We start from the raw sequence: 13,788 nt of genomic DNA, 5'->3' as shown, positions 1-13,788 counted from the left end.
ACAATGACCCAAAGCACACCTCCAAATTATGCAAGAACTATTTAGGGAGGAAGCAGGCAGCTGGTATTCTATCTGTAATGGAGTGGCCAGCGCAGTCACCAGATCTCAACCCTATAGAGCTGTTGTGGGAGCAGCTTGACCGTATGGTACGCAAGAAGTGCCCATCAAGCCAATCCAACTTGTGGGAGGGGCTTCTGGAAGCATGGGGTGAAATTTCTCCCGATTACCTCAGCAAATTAACAGCTAGAATGCCAAAGGTCTGCAATGCTGTAATTGCTGCAAATGGAGCATTCTTTGACGAAAGCAAAGTTTGAAGGAGAAAATTATTATTTCAAATAAAAATAATTATTTCTAACCTTGTCATTGTCTTGACTATATTTTCTAGTCATTTTGCAACTCATTTGATAAATATAAGTGTGAGTTTTCATGGAAATCACAAAATTGTCTGGGTAACCCCAAACTTTTGAACGGTAGTGTAGGTCTGTAGGACCCTGGCAATGACAGGTCTTTTTTCTTTTTTGCCAATCAGCACTATATAGGGCTAATTGGCAGATTGCATCTTATCCTTTTGGAAGATTTCTTTAAAGATTTGTACTAGCAGGTCTCCTGCCTTATCTTTTACAATTTTATAAAATTCTGCATTTTAACCATCAGGGCCCGGAGCCTTTCTTCTTTTGTAATCTCCCTATTTAACATTTCCTGCTGTATTTCATTTAATCTCTGCACATCGATTCCATTTGGGGAATTTTTCCATCTTCTCTCTATCACTCCATTCTGGTTCTCTTCATAGATGTTTATAGTAAACCATACATGCTTCTGCAATCTGCTCCGGTGAATTGATATGTTTATTATTTTCATTTTAATTACATCTATGTGTTGTATCTTCCTGTTTTCTTTAGCTAAGTTTGCTAGCAACCCATATTTCCATATTTATAATACTTGGCATCAGCCTTTAATTTATACTGTTGTTCTTTTTTTCTAATAGATCCTCATATATTTATTTGATTTCTTGCCATTTAACCTTGTTCTTGATACTAGGCTTCTTTATATATTTATTGAATGTTCTTCTATATTTACTACTTATTTCCAATGACTTCATGAGATTATTATTTATTTTTTTCAACCCTTGCACATAAGAGATAATACAGCCTCTAATCACCACTTTTGCCGTTTCCAAGATTAATATCCCTTGGTCCCTATGTTGTTCATTATTTTTGATTAACTTATCTGGCTCCCTTATTAAGAATCTCCTAAATCCTATATCTTTTCAGATAAAGCCTGGGAAGCTCCACGTGTAACCTCTCATACCTAATTTATTTGAGATTTCTATATTTAAGCTCATGGTCTAATATTACTATATCATGTACACATGTCTGGGAAACCCTACTGAAGAGTTCTCTTGAAGTTAGGATATAGTCCAGTCTCGAAAGGGATCCATGCATCGCAGAAGAAAAGGTGACTTATTCGGCATCTGGGTTGAAAACCCTCCACGCATCTATCAATTAATTTTTATTTATAACTGTCTTAAAAGGAGTATTGTTCCTAGCCCATATAGCTTTCCTGCTGGCTTTGTCCAATATTGAGTTGAAATCGCCTGCCAAAATTTTGGAGCAATGTTGTATCTGCAGCTACCCAATGTTCCAAAAGAGTGAAAAAATCCTCTGTTGGATTGTTGGGTGCATAAATATCATAAATTCTCTATATCTTATATTGGATGGCAATCTCAACCTTCAACCCTCTTCCCTGCAAATTTTCCTCTATTTTTAATATTTTACAATTACATTTTTGTATATTAACAATATAACTTCTCCCTTTCTTCTCGTCACATGGATCCTACTCGTCAGTTCCACCCAACTTTTTCTGATAAATATTTGTTGAAGTTCAGACAGCACTAGGTTTTCAGGTGGGTGCATGAGTAGGGGCCCAACCCAATTTGTATAAAGAAGGTACTATGTACACCAATGGGAGTGATTTTCCAAGAATAATTTTCATTTATTTTTGCCAGTATCAGTGCAATGTTTTGGTCAAATCCTTGACCTTCCTCAGGCACTATAAATTTATGTGTGGACATATATATATATATATATATATATATATATATATATATTAAACTCCATATATAGCATATTATAATGTCAGTAATTATGTAATAGAAATACTTACATAATGAACACGTGGAATCATACTATGTAAAAAAACTTCTCACCAAGTGTAGTGATAGGAAATGTAAATAGCTGTAAGAGGTATAAACAGATCCTTATGTCACATTAGGCATGAAATGACAGTACCTGCTTAATTGTACATATTATACAGAGAAAGATACTGACAACAGGAAAAAATTGCAAGTGATACATATCAGGTACTATTCAGTGTGGAATCATTTTCAAACCTCGATCAATCTCTATGTGAATAAGTGCAGAATTGCATCTATAGATAGCTTTGAAACAACTAGAGGAAAACAAGGAGTAATGTACTATTTAAGTTTAAATGCCAACAGGCATAGGAAATTATATACTTTATTGGACAATACAAAATACACTTAGTTAAAACAAAGACTTCAAATCAAACAACTGTATTTCAGTTGCGCAAAAAGGACATAAGAGCACATAGGTATCAAAAAGGGAAAACTCCGGGAAAGAGGCTATATAGCCGTATCTAAGGTAGCAGTCAAATTACAGTATTAAATGCAAGACAGAGTATAAATGAGTTTACATCATATGCTACAACGTATCAAAGGTGAAGTGTATACCATACTAATCACTGTGGAGGACGAGGTAGATCATAGTGCTATCATTCACTGTAATAGTGCTCACATCTAAGAGGTGCCAGTCATTAAACTTGACATCCCTAAGTCTCAGAAGAGGGCACAGAGGTTCCCAACTTTCCCAACTAAAAAATTTAGGTAACTAACCCATATTGCTCCTATGGTCCGGTAACTCCAAAGTAGGGTCTCTCCCTACTTTGGAGTTACCGGACCATAGGCGCAATATGGGTTAGTTACCTAAATTTTTTATTACAAACAAATTGACATTATAATTATACGTTGGGAACCTCTGTGCCCTCTTCTGAGACTTAGGGATGTCAAGTTTAATGACTGGCAGTGACATATGGACAGTGGCAACTCCTGAAGTGGAATCCCCGTCCACAGCATTGCCGATGCTGTGACTGGGGATTACACTCCAGGAGAAGCCCCTGACGTCACTGTCCATAAATGGACAGAGATGTCAGGGGCTTCTCCTGGAGTGGAATCCCTGAGGCTGTGGCCAGGGATTCCACTCCAGGAGAAGCCCCTGATGCCACTGTCCATAAATGGACAGAAACGTCAGGGGCTTCTCCTGGAGTGGAATACCCGGTTACAGCATCGGTGACGCTGTGGACGGGAATGCCGCTTCATAAGCGCTCCGTAATACAAGCGCTCCGTCCAGTAGCAGAGTCCCCGGCCACAGGGGAATTTTGCTCCTTCAGGGAGCTACAGTTGCACTATCTACAGGAAGGGGGGGTGCTATCTACAAGGGGGCTGTGTGGCACTACCTACAATGGGGAGTCTGGCACTACCTACAAGGGAGCTGTGTGACACTACCTACAATGGGGAGTCTGGCACTACCTACAAGGGAGCTGTGTGACACTACCTACAACGGGGTTGTGTGGCACTACCTACAAGGGGGTTGTGTGGCACTACCTACAAGGGGGTTGTGTGGCACTACCTACAAGGGGGTTGTGTGGCACTACCTACAAGGGGGATGTGGGGCGCTACCTACAAGGGGGCAGTGCGGCGCTACCTACAAGGGGGCAGTGCGGCGCTACCTACAAGGGGGCAGTGCGGCGCTACCTACAAGGGGGCTGTGCGGCGCTACCTACAAGGGGGCTGTGTGGCGCTACCTACAAGGGGGCTGTGTAGCGCTACCTACAAGGGGGCTGTGTGGCGCTACCTACAAGGGGGTTGTGTGGTGCTACTTACAAGGGGGCTATGTGGCGCTACCTACAAGGGGCTGTGTGACCTTATCTACAGGGGGCATCTGTGGGTGGTGGGCTGATGGTCATTTTAGTGAGAGAGGGGGTCTGATGGTCATTTTAGTGTGAGTGGCGGGCTGATGGTCATTTTACTGCGAGTGGTGGGCTGATGGTCCTATTACTGTGAGTGGGGGGCTAATTTTTTTTTCCAGGGGTGACTCGAGTCCAAAAAGGTTGGAAAACTCTTTACTAGGCTACAGAATTACGCGGGCCTATGCAAGGATCCCGTATTTGGCATTGCGGAACAGCTCAGTTCATCGTGGGAACGGGGCCTAGGTGAGTACTATTTTTTCAGGGGCTTCTCCTGGAGTGGAATACCCGGTTACAGCGTCGGCGACGCTGTGGACGGGAATGCCGCTTCATAAGCGCTCCGTAATACAAGCGCTCTGTCCAGTTGCGGAGTCCCCGGCCATAGGGGAATTTTGCTCCTTCAGGGAGCTACAGTGGCGCTATCTACAGGAAGGGGGGGTGCTATCTACAAGGGGGCTGTGTGGCACTAACTACAATGGGGAGTCTGGCACTACCTACAAGGGAGCTGTGTGACACTACCTACAAGGGGGTTGTGTGGCACTACCTACAAGGGGGTTGTGAGGCACTACCTACAAGGGGGTTGTGCGGCACTACCTACAAGGGGGTTGTGCGGCACTACCTACAAGGGAGTTGTGCGGCACTACCTACAAGGGGGTTGTGCGGCACTACCTGCAAGGGGGCTGTGTGGCGCTACCTACAAGGGGGCTGTGTGGTGCTACCTACAAGGGGGCTGTGTGGCGCTACCTACAAGGGTCTGTGTGACCTTATCTACAGGGGGCGTCTGTGGGTGGTGGGCTGATGGTCATTTTAGTGAGAGAGGGGTTCTGATGGTCATTTTACTGTGAGTGGTGAGCTGATGGTCATTTTACTGTGAGTGGTGGGCTGATGGTCCTATTACTGAGAGTGGGGGGCTAATTTTTTTTTCCAGGGGTGCCTCGAGTCCAAAAAGGTTGGAAAACTCTTTACTAGGCTACAGAATCATGCGGGCCTATGCAAGGATCCCGTATTTGGCGTTGCGGAGCAGCTCAGTTCGTCGTGGGAACGGGGCCTAGGTGAGTACTATTTTTTCAGGGGATTCTTCTGGAGTGGAATACCCGGTTACAGCGTCGGCGATGCTGTGGACGGGAATGCCGATTCATAAGCGCTCCGTAATACAAGCGCTCTGTCCAGTAGCGGAGTCCCCGGCCATAGGGGAATTTTGCTCCTTCAGGGAGCCACAGTGGCACTATCTACAGGAAGGGGGGGTGCTATCTACAAGGGGGCTGTGTGGCACTACCTACAATGGGGAGTATGGCTCTACCTACAAGGGAGCTGTGTGACACTACCTACAAGGGGGTTGTGTGGCACTACCTACAAGGGGGCTGTGGGGCACTACCTACAAGGGGGTTGTGCGGCACTACCTACAAGGGGGCTGTGGGGCACTACCTACAAGGGGGTTGTGCGGCACTACCTACAAGGGGGCTGTGCGGCACTACCTACAAGAGGGCTGTGTGGCACTACCTACAAGTGGGCTGTGTTGCGCTACCTACAAGGGGGCTGTGTGGCGCTACCTGCAAGGGGGTTGTGCGGCACTACCTACAAGGGGGCTGTGGGGCACTACCTACAAGGGGGTTGTGCGGCACTACCTACAAGGGGGCTGTGCGGCGCTACCTACAAGTGGGCTGTGTTGCGCTACCTACAAGGGGGCTGTGTGGCGCTACCTGCAAGGGGGCTGTGTGGCGCTACCTGCAAGGGGGCTGTGTGGCGCTACCTGCAAGGGGGCTGTGTGGCGCTACCTACAAGGGGGCTGTGTGGTGCTACCTACAAGGGGGCTGTGTGGCGCTACCTACAAGGGTCTGTGTGACCTTATCTACAGAGGGCGTCTGTGGGTGGTGGGCTGATGGTCATTTTAGTGAGAGAGGGGTTCTGATGGTCATTTTACTGTGAGTGGCGGGCTGATGGTCATTTTACTGTGAGTGGTGGGCTGATGGTCCTATTACTGTGAGTGGGGGGCTAATTTTTTTTTCCAGGGGTGCCTCGAGTCCAAAAAGGTTGGAAAACTCTTTACTAGGCTACAGAATCATGCGGGCCTATGCAAGGATCCCGTATTTGGCGTTGCGGAGCAGCTCAGTTCGTCTTGGGAACGGGGCCTAGGTGAGTACTATTTTTTCAGGGGATTCTTCTGGAGTGGAATACCCGGTTACAGCGTCGGCGATGCTGTGGACGGGAATGCCGCTTCATAAGCGCTCCGTAATACAAGCGCTCTGTCCAGTAGCGGAGTCCCCGGCCATAGGGGAATTTTGCTCCTTCAGGGAGCTACAGTGGCACTATCTACAGGAAGGGGGGGTGCTATCTACAAGGGGGCTGTGTGGCACTACCTACAATGGGGTTGTGTGGCACTACCTACAAGGGGGTTGTGTGGCACTACCTACAAGGGGGTTGTGTGGCACTACCTACAAGGGGGTTGTGTGGCACTACCTACAAGGGGGCTGTGGGGCACTACCTACAAGGGGGTTGTGCGGCACTACCTACAAGGGGGCTGTGGGGCACTACCTACAAGGGGGCTGTGCGGCACTACCTACAAGAGGGCTGTGTGGCACTACCTGCAAGTGGGCTGTGTTGCGCTACCTACAAGGGGGCTGTGTGGCGCTACCTGCAAGGGGGCTGTGTGGCGCTACCTACAAGGGGGCTGTGTGGCGCTACCTACAAGAGGCTGTGTGACACTACCTACAAGGGGCTGTGTGGCCTTATCTAAAGGGGGCATCTGTGGGTGGCAGGCTGATGGTCATTTTAGTGAGAGAGGGGGTCTGATGGTCATTTTACTGTGAGTGGCGGGCTGATGGTCATTTTACTGTGAGTGGCGGGCTGATGGTCCTATTACTGTGAGTGGGGGGCTAATTTTTTTTCCAGGGGTGCCTCGAGTCCAAAAAGGTTGGAAAATTCTTTACTAGGCTACAGCATCACGCTGGCCTATGCAAGGATCCCGTATTTGGCGTTGTGGAGCAGCTCAGTTCGTCGTGGGAATGGGGCCTAGGTGAGTACTATTTTTTTTGTTTGGGGGCACTGTCTTCAAGGGGAGGTGGGGGGCTGTTTGGCACTGTCTACATGGGGAGGTGGGGGGCTGTATGGCACTGTCTACAAGGAGGAGGTGGGGTATTATTGCACTGTCTACAGGGAGGCTGTATGGCACAATCTACAGGGTGGCACTATCTACAAGGGGGGCTGTGTGTGGCAGCCAGGGGAGGGGGGCATTATACTGTGTGGAGGCCACTAAGCAGACATTATACTGTGTAGGGGCAGTACAGGGGGCAATATACTGTGTATGGCACTTAGGGGGCATAATACTGTGTGGGCACAATTAGATGACAAAATACTGTGTCCTTGAAGGGGTTATAATATATTATTATTATACTTTAGGGGGGCACTAAAGGGGCATTATACTGTGTGGGGGCACTATATAGGGCATTATACTGTGGGGGGCATTTAACTTTTTTATGGAGCATTTTTTTATGATGGTTTGGGGGCGCCGAAAGATCATTTGGCACGGGGCACCTTCTATCCTAAGGCTGTCCCTGGTATTAGCACATAGCTAATTAACATAAGGGACTGGTTTAAGTCAAATACTAGCGAAGGTGTCTGGATGTGTTTTATTAATATACATGAAGGACCGATAAAGGTATGTAGAGTAGTGGGTGTGGCTAGGACCAGATGGTCTAAGGGAATAACAGGGGAATATGTTAGATAGCCTACTGTCCAAGTATGAGAAAAAGAAGATAAAGAATAGATAAAACCTACTAACATTACATGACCAATCCATTAATGAAGGATACAATAGAGAATAGCCAACTATTCTTAGTCCCAGTATAGTAGGGATATAGGGGTCATGTCTGCAACAGAAACACAATAGTTAAAATCAGAATAAAATGGAAATAAAGAAAATAAAGAAAATACAAAAGTAAAAATGTTTTATATAAAAGTCAATGCAGAAAATAATGATAAACACTGTTATATTAGAGCAACAGCCATATGGTCCTAATATTATTAATTCCCTTTTGTTAAATGAAACTGCTAATTTCGTACTCCCTATTAAGCCCTTTCGGATAAAGTGTCTGTAGGGCTATAGATCCAATATACCTCTCTGTTTCTATTCTGTATCCCCCTCTTCTTGGGACCGGTACGTGTTCTATCAACTATTACCTGTTAAATATGTTTCTTGAAGCAGCGCAATATCTGCTTTGATCCTATTCAGATGTCTCAATAATTTGTCTCTTTTTTTCTGGAGAAGATTTACCATTTACATTACACGATACTACTTTTAAACCTCCCATCAATATTGATTTTTAAATTTCTATTAATTAGGCAAGGTTATCCCTAAAATTATCACCTTCCACTAGAATTCCTTTATTCCCCGTGTATAAATCATTAACTATTATCTTTAATCTTTTACACACATTTCTACCCTCCTTTACATATTAAAAAAAGATAGATGCCGTCTGGAATTACCGCAGGAAGTTTGTAACCAAGAAAGAGAAATACCAAAAAAAAATAAACAAACCCATGATTATACAGGTGTATGTGTTATCAAATGTGTTTTAACCCCTTCCCTCTTTAGCGACTTTTGACCTTCCTGACAGGGCCTCATTTTTCAAATCTGACATGTTTCACTTTATGTGGTAATAACGTTGAAATGCTTTCACCTATCCGGGCGATTCTGAGATTGTTTTCTCGTGACACATTGGACTTTAAGATAGTGGTAAAATTTGGTCGATACATTCAGTATTTAATTGTGAAAAACACGAAAATATAGTGAAAAATTGCAAAAATTAGCATTTTTCTCAATTTAAATGTATCTGCTTGTAAGACAGGCAGTAATACCACACAAAATTGTTTCTAATTAACATCCCCCATATGTCTACTTTAGATTGGCATCGTTTTTTGAACATCCTTTTATTTTTCTATGACCTCACAAGGCTTAGAACTTTAGCAGCAATTTCTCACATTTTCAAGAAAATTTCAAAAGGCTATTTTTACAGGGGCCAGTTCAGTTGTGAAGTGGTTTTGAGGGCCTTATATATTAGAAACCCCAAAAAGTCACCCCATTTTAAAAACTTCACCCCTCAAAGTATTCAAAACAGCATTTAGATGTCTTAACCCTTTACACATTTCACAGGAATTAAAGCAAAGTAGAGGTGAAATTTACAAATTTCATATTTCTTTGCAGAAATAAATTTTTAATACAATTTTTTTTATAACACAGAAGGTTTTACCAGAGAAATGCAACTCAATATTTGTTGCCCAGTTTCTGCAGTTTTAGGAAATATCCCACATGTGGCCGTAGCGTGCTACTGGACTGAAGCACCGGCCTCAGAAGCAAAGGAGCACCTAGTGGATTTTGGGGCCTTATTTTTGTTAGAATATATTTTAGGCACCATGTCAGGTTTGAAGGGCTCTTGCGGTGCCAAAACAGTGAAAATCCCCCAAAAGTGACCCCATCTGGGAAACTAGACGCCTCAAGGAAATTATCTAGGGGTGTAGTGAGCATTTTGACCGCACAGGTTTTTTACAGAAATTATTGGAAGTAGGCCGTGAAAATTAAAATCAACATTTCTTCAAAGAAAATGTAGGTTTAGCGATTTTTTTTCTCATTTCCACAAGGACTGAAGGAGAAAAAGCACCATAAAATTTGTAAAGCAATTTCTCCCGAGTAAAACAATACCCCACATGTGGTAATAAACGCTTGTTTGGACACACGGCAGGGCTTAGAAGGTAAAGAGCGCCATTTGGCTTTTGGAGTCCACATTTAGCAGGAATGGTTTGCGGAGGCCATGTCACATTTACGAAGCCCCTGAGGGGACAAAACAGTGGAAACCCCCCACAAGTGACCCCATTTTGGAGACTACACCCATTGAGGAAATTATCTAGGGGTATAGTGAGCGATTTGACCCCACAGTTTTTTTGCAGAAAATATTGGAAGTAGGCCCTGAAAATAATAATCTACATTTTTTCAAAAAAAATCTAGGTTTAGCTAATTTTTTCTCATTTCCAGAAGGACTGAAGGAGAAAAAGCACCACAAAATTTGTAAAGCAATTTCTCCCGAGTAAAACAATACCCCACATGTGGTAATAAACGGCTGTTTGGATACACAGCAGGGCTTAGAAGGGAAACAGCACTATTTGGCTTTTTGAGATCACATTTAGCAGGAATGGTTTGCGGAGGCCATGCCACATTTGCAAAGCCCCTGAGGGGACAAAACAATGAAAACGCCCAAAAAGGGACTCCATTTAGGAAACTACACCTCTTGAGGAATTCATCTAGGGGTGTAGTAAGCATTTTGACCCCACAGACGTTTCATAGAATTTATTAGAATTAGGCAGTGAAAATAAAAACAGTCCTTTTTCTTCAATAAGACGTAGCTTTAGCGCAAATTTTTTCATTTTCTCAACAAATAAAGGAAAAAAAGAACCCAAAATTTGTAAAGCAATTTCTCCCGAGTACGGCAATACCCCATATGTGGTCATAAACTGCTGTTTGGGCAAACGGCAGGGCTCAGAAGGAAAGGACCGCCATTTGGAGTGCAGATGTTGCTGGATTGGTTTCTGGGCGCCCGTAGGCCCAAAACAGTGGAAACCCCCCAGAAGTGACCCCATTTTGGAAACGACACCCCTCAATGCATTTACCAAGGGGTGTAGTAAGCATTTTAACCCTGCAGGTGTTTTGTAGAAATTAGTGTTCACTCGATGTTGCAGAGTGAAAATGGGATTTTCTTCCATAGATATGCCAATATGTGGTGCCCGGCTTGTGCCACCATAACAAGACAGCCCTCTAATTATTATGCGGTGTTTCCCGGTTTTAGAAACACCCTACATGTGGCCCTAATCTTTTGCCTGGACATATGACAGGGCTCAGGAGTGAAGAGTACCATGCGGAGTGGAGGCCTAATTTGGCGATTTACAAAGTATTGGTTCACAACTGCAGAGGCTCAGATGTGAAATAATAAAAAGAAACCCCTGAGAAGTGACCCCATTATGGAAACTGCACCCCTCAAGGCATTTATTAAGAGGTGTAGTGAGGATTTTCACCCAACAGGTCTTTTCCATAAATGAATGCACTGCGGATGGTGCAAATTAAAAATTTATATTTTTCCCTAGATATGCCATTCAGTGGCAAATATGTCATGCCAAGCTTATGACACTGGAGACACACACCCCAAAAATTGTTAAAAGGGTTCTCCCGGGTATGACGATGCCATATATGTTGAAGGAAACTGCTGTTTGGGCACGCTGTAGGGTTCAGAGCCAAGGGAGCACCATTTGGCTTTTGGAGAGCGGATTTTTCTTGGTACTAAATTTGCTTGAGTATTGCTGGTGTTTTATAATGTGGGGGTACATGTAAGCGGGGCGGAGTATATAAGGGGCATAGTCAGGTGGTATGAAAAAAAAATAATAATCCATAGATGTGTGTTACGCTGTGAAGCAATCCTTTCCGCACAGGCCAGTGTCGCACTGATAAATGGTGTAATTTCTTATCCCCCTTTTGGTCCACACTCTGCACCTTTGTAGTTTGAGGAATTTTGCTGGGAAGTGTTGTCCTGGTATAATACGGGCACCGTCGCTTCCAGCGGATATGTTTGGGCCCTCCCTTTCCTGGTTCCCTAATTTTAGGTCCTTGATAAATCGCCTCTTCAAACAGAAGAAATGTTCCCCTCGGGCACAACTGCATATTTTTTTATTTCCTGACTTATTGGAGCCATAACTAATTTTATTTTTCATAGACGTAGCGGTATGAGGGCTGGTTTGTTGCGGGATGAGCTGTAGTTATTATTGGTACTATTTTGGGGTACATGTGACTTTTTGATCACCTTTTATCCTATTTTTTGGGATGCCGGGTAAACAAAAAAATGCAATTCTGGCACAGCTTTTTTCGGTTTTTTTATACAGCGTTCACCATGCGTTATAAACTACATGTTAACTTTATTCTGTGGGTCAGTACGATTCTGGCGATATCTAATTTATAGCATTTTTTTATGTTTTACAACTCTTTTTACAATAAAATTACTTTTGTAAAAAGAATGTATTTTTTTTCTGTCGCAAAGTTGTGAGAACCATAACATTTTAATTTTTTTGTCGACGGAGGTGTATGAGGGCTTGTTTTTTGCGGGACGAGCTATAGTTTTTATAGGTACAATTTTTGGATACGTGTGACTTTTTGATCACTTTTTATTCTAATATTTGTAGGGCAAAGTGACTAAAAAACAGAAACTCTGGTAACGTTTTTTACTTTTTTTTTTACGCTGTTCACCGCGTGCAATAAATAATACAATATTTTGATACCTCAGGTCGTTACGGTCGTGGCGATACTAAATACATATGGTTTATTATTATTTTTCAATAATAAAGGACTTGATAAGAGTAAAAGGGGGATTGTGTTTTATTTGATTACTTGAAACTTTTATTGTTTTCAAACTTTTATTTTTTGCACTTTTTTTTACACTTTTTTATACTTTTTTAGACTTTTTTTACACTTTTCTTCAAGTCCCACTAGGGGACTTGAAGGTCCAACGGTCAGATTTTTTTTTTTCTAATACATTGCACTACCTATGTAGTGCAATGTATTAGATCTGTCAGTCATTCACTGACAGCAAGCCGATTAGGCTTCGCCTCCCGGCGGGGCCTAATAGGCTTCCGTAATGGCAGAGCAGGAGACCATTGTGTCTCCTGTTGCCATAACAGCAGTCGCCAGTCCCGATTGCCTGTCAGGGCTGGCGATCTGCTAGTAACCGCTACGATGCAGCAATCGCTTTCGATTGCTGCATCGAAGGGGTTAATGGCAGGGATCGGAGCTAGCTCCGGTTCCTGCCGTTACAGGTGGATGTCAGCTGTACAGTACAGCTGACATCCACCGCTGATGACGCCGGATCAGCTCCTGACCCGGCGCCATCTTGCCGGCAGCTACGGAAGCCGATCAGGCTCCGCCGCCGGGCGGATCTTGACCGGCTTCGGTGCTAGGCAGACCGGGAGGCCAGTATTAGGCCTCCGGTTGCCATTGCAGCCACCGGAACCCCGGCAATTTCATTGCTGGGGCTCCGATGAGCTGCAAACACCTTAAGTGCAGCGATCGCGTTTGAGCGCTGCACTTAAGGGGTTAATGGCGGGGATCGAAGCTAATTTCGGTCCCCGCCGTTACAGTCAGATGTCAGCTGTAAGATACAGCTGAGATCCGGTGATGATGGCACCGACTCAGTTTCTGAGCCGGTGCCAAACATTTGACGTACATGTACGGCATTTTGCGGGAAGTCAATGCTTTCCATGACGTACATGTACGTCAAATGTCGGGAAGGGGTTAATAAATATATCTTAGACCTTATGTTGTTCACTTTATTATTTTTATAGATATATACAGAGGTAAACTCTGTCTCAAGCCACCTACAGTATGTTGAATAATTCTAAAAGTGTCTCACATCAGTGTTCAAAAATATTTTCTATGGGGGGGGGGGTCTGCACCCCTCCCACCCCAGATGCTCTCTATATAAATTACTTATTTAGCCCATTTCTTGATCGTTAGTCAATGTCCTCATTAGAAATGAGCGAACCGGGACAACCGAACCCGGTTTCGGTCCGAACTTCCGGAAAAGTTCGGTTCGCAGCGAATCCGTACTTCACCGGGTTCGGCCGAACCCGTTTTGACCGAACCCGGTCAAAAAATATTATACAAATCGGCAGCCACTTGTCTCTATCAATCACTGATAGAGAAAAGAGGCTGCTGATTAA

This window comes from Rhinoderma darwinii, chromosome 1 (genome assembly GCF_050947455.1).
Source record: "Rhinoderma darwinii isolate aRhiDar2 chromosome 1, aRhiDar2.hap1, whole genome shotgun sequence".
Lineage (NCBI taxonomy): Eukaryota > Metazoa > Chordata > Amphibia > Anura > Rhinodermatidae > Rhinoderma > Rhinoderma darwinii.
The sequence above is the reverse complement of the archived record's forward strand: the minus strand, read 5'-3'. Positions refer to the sequence as shown.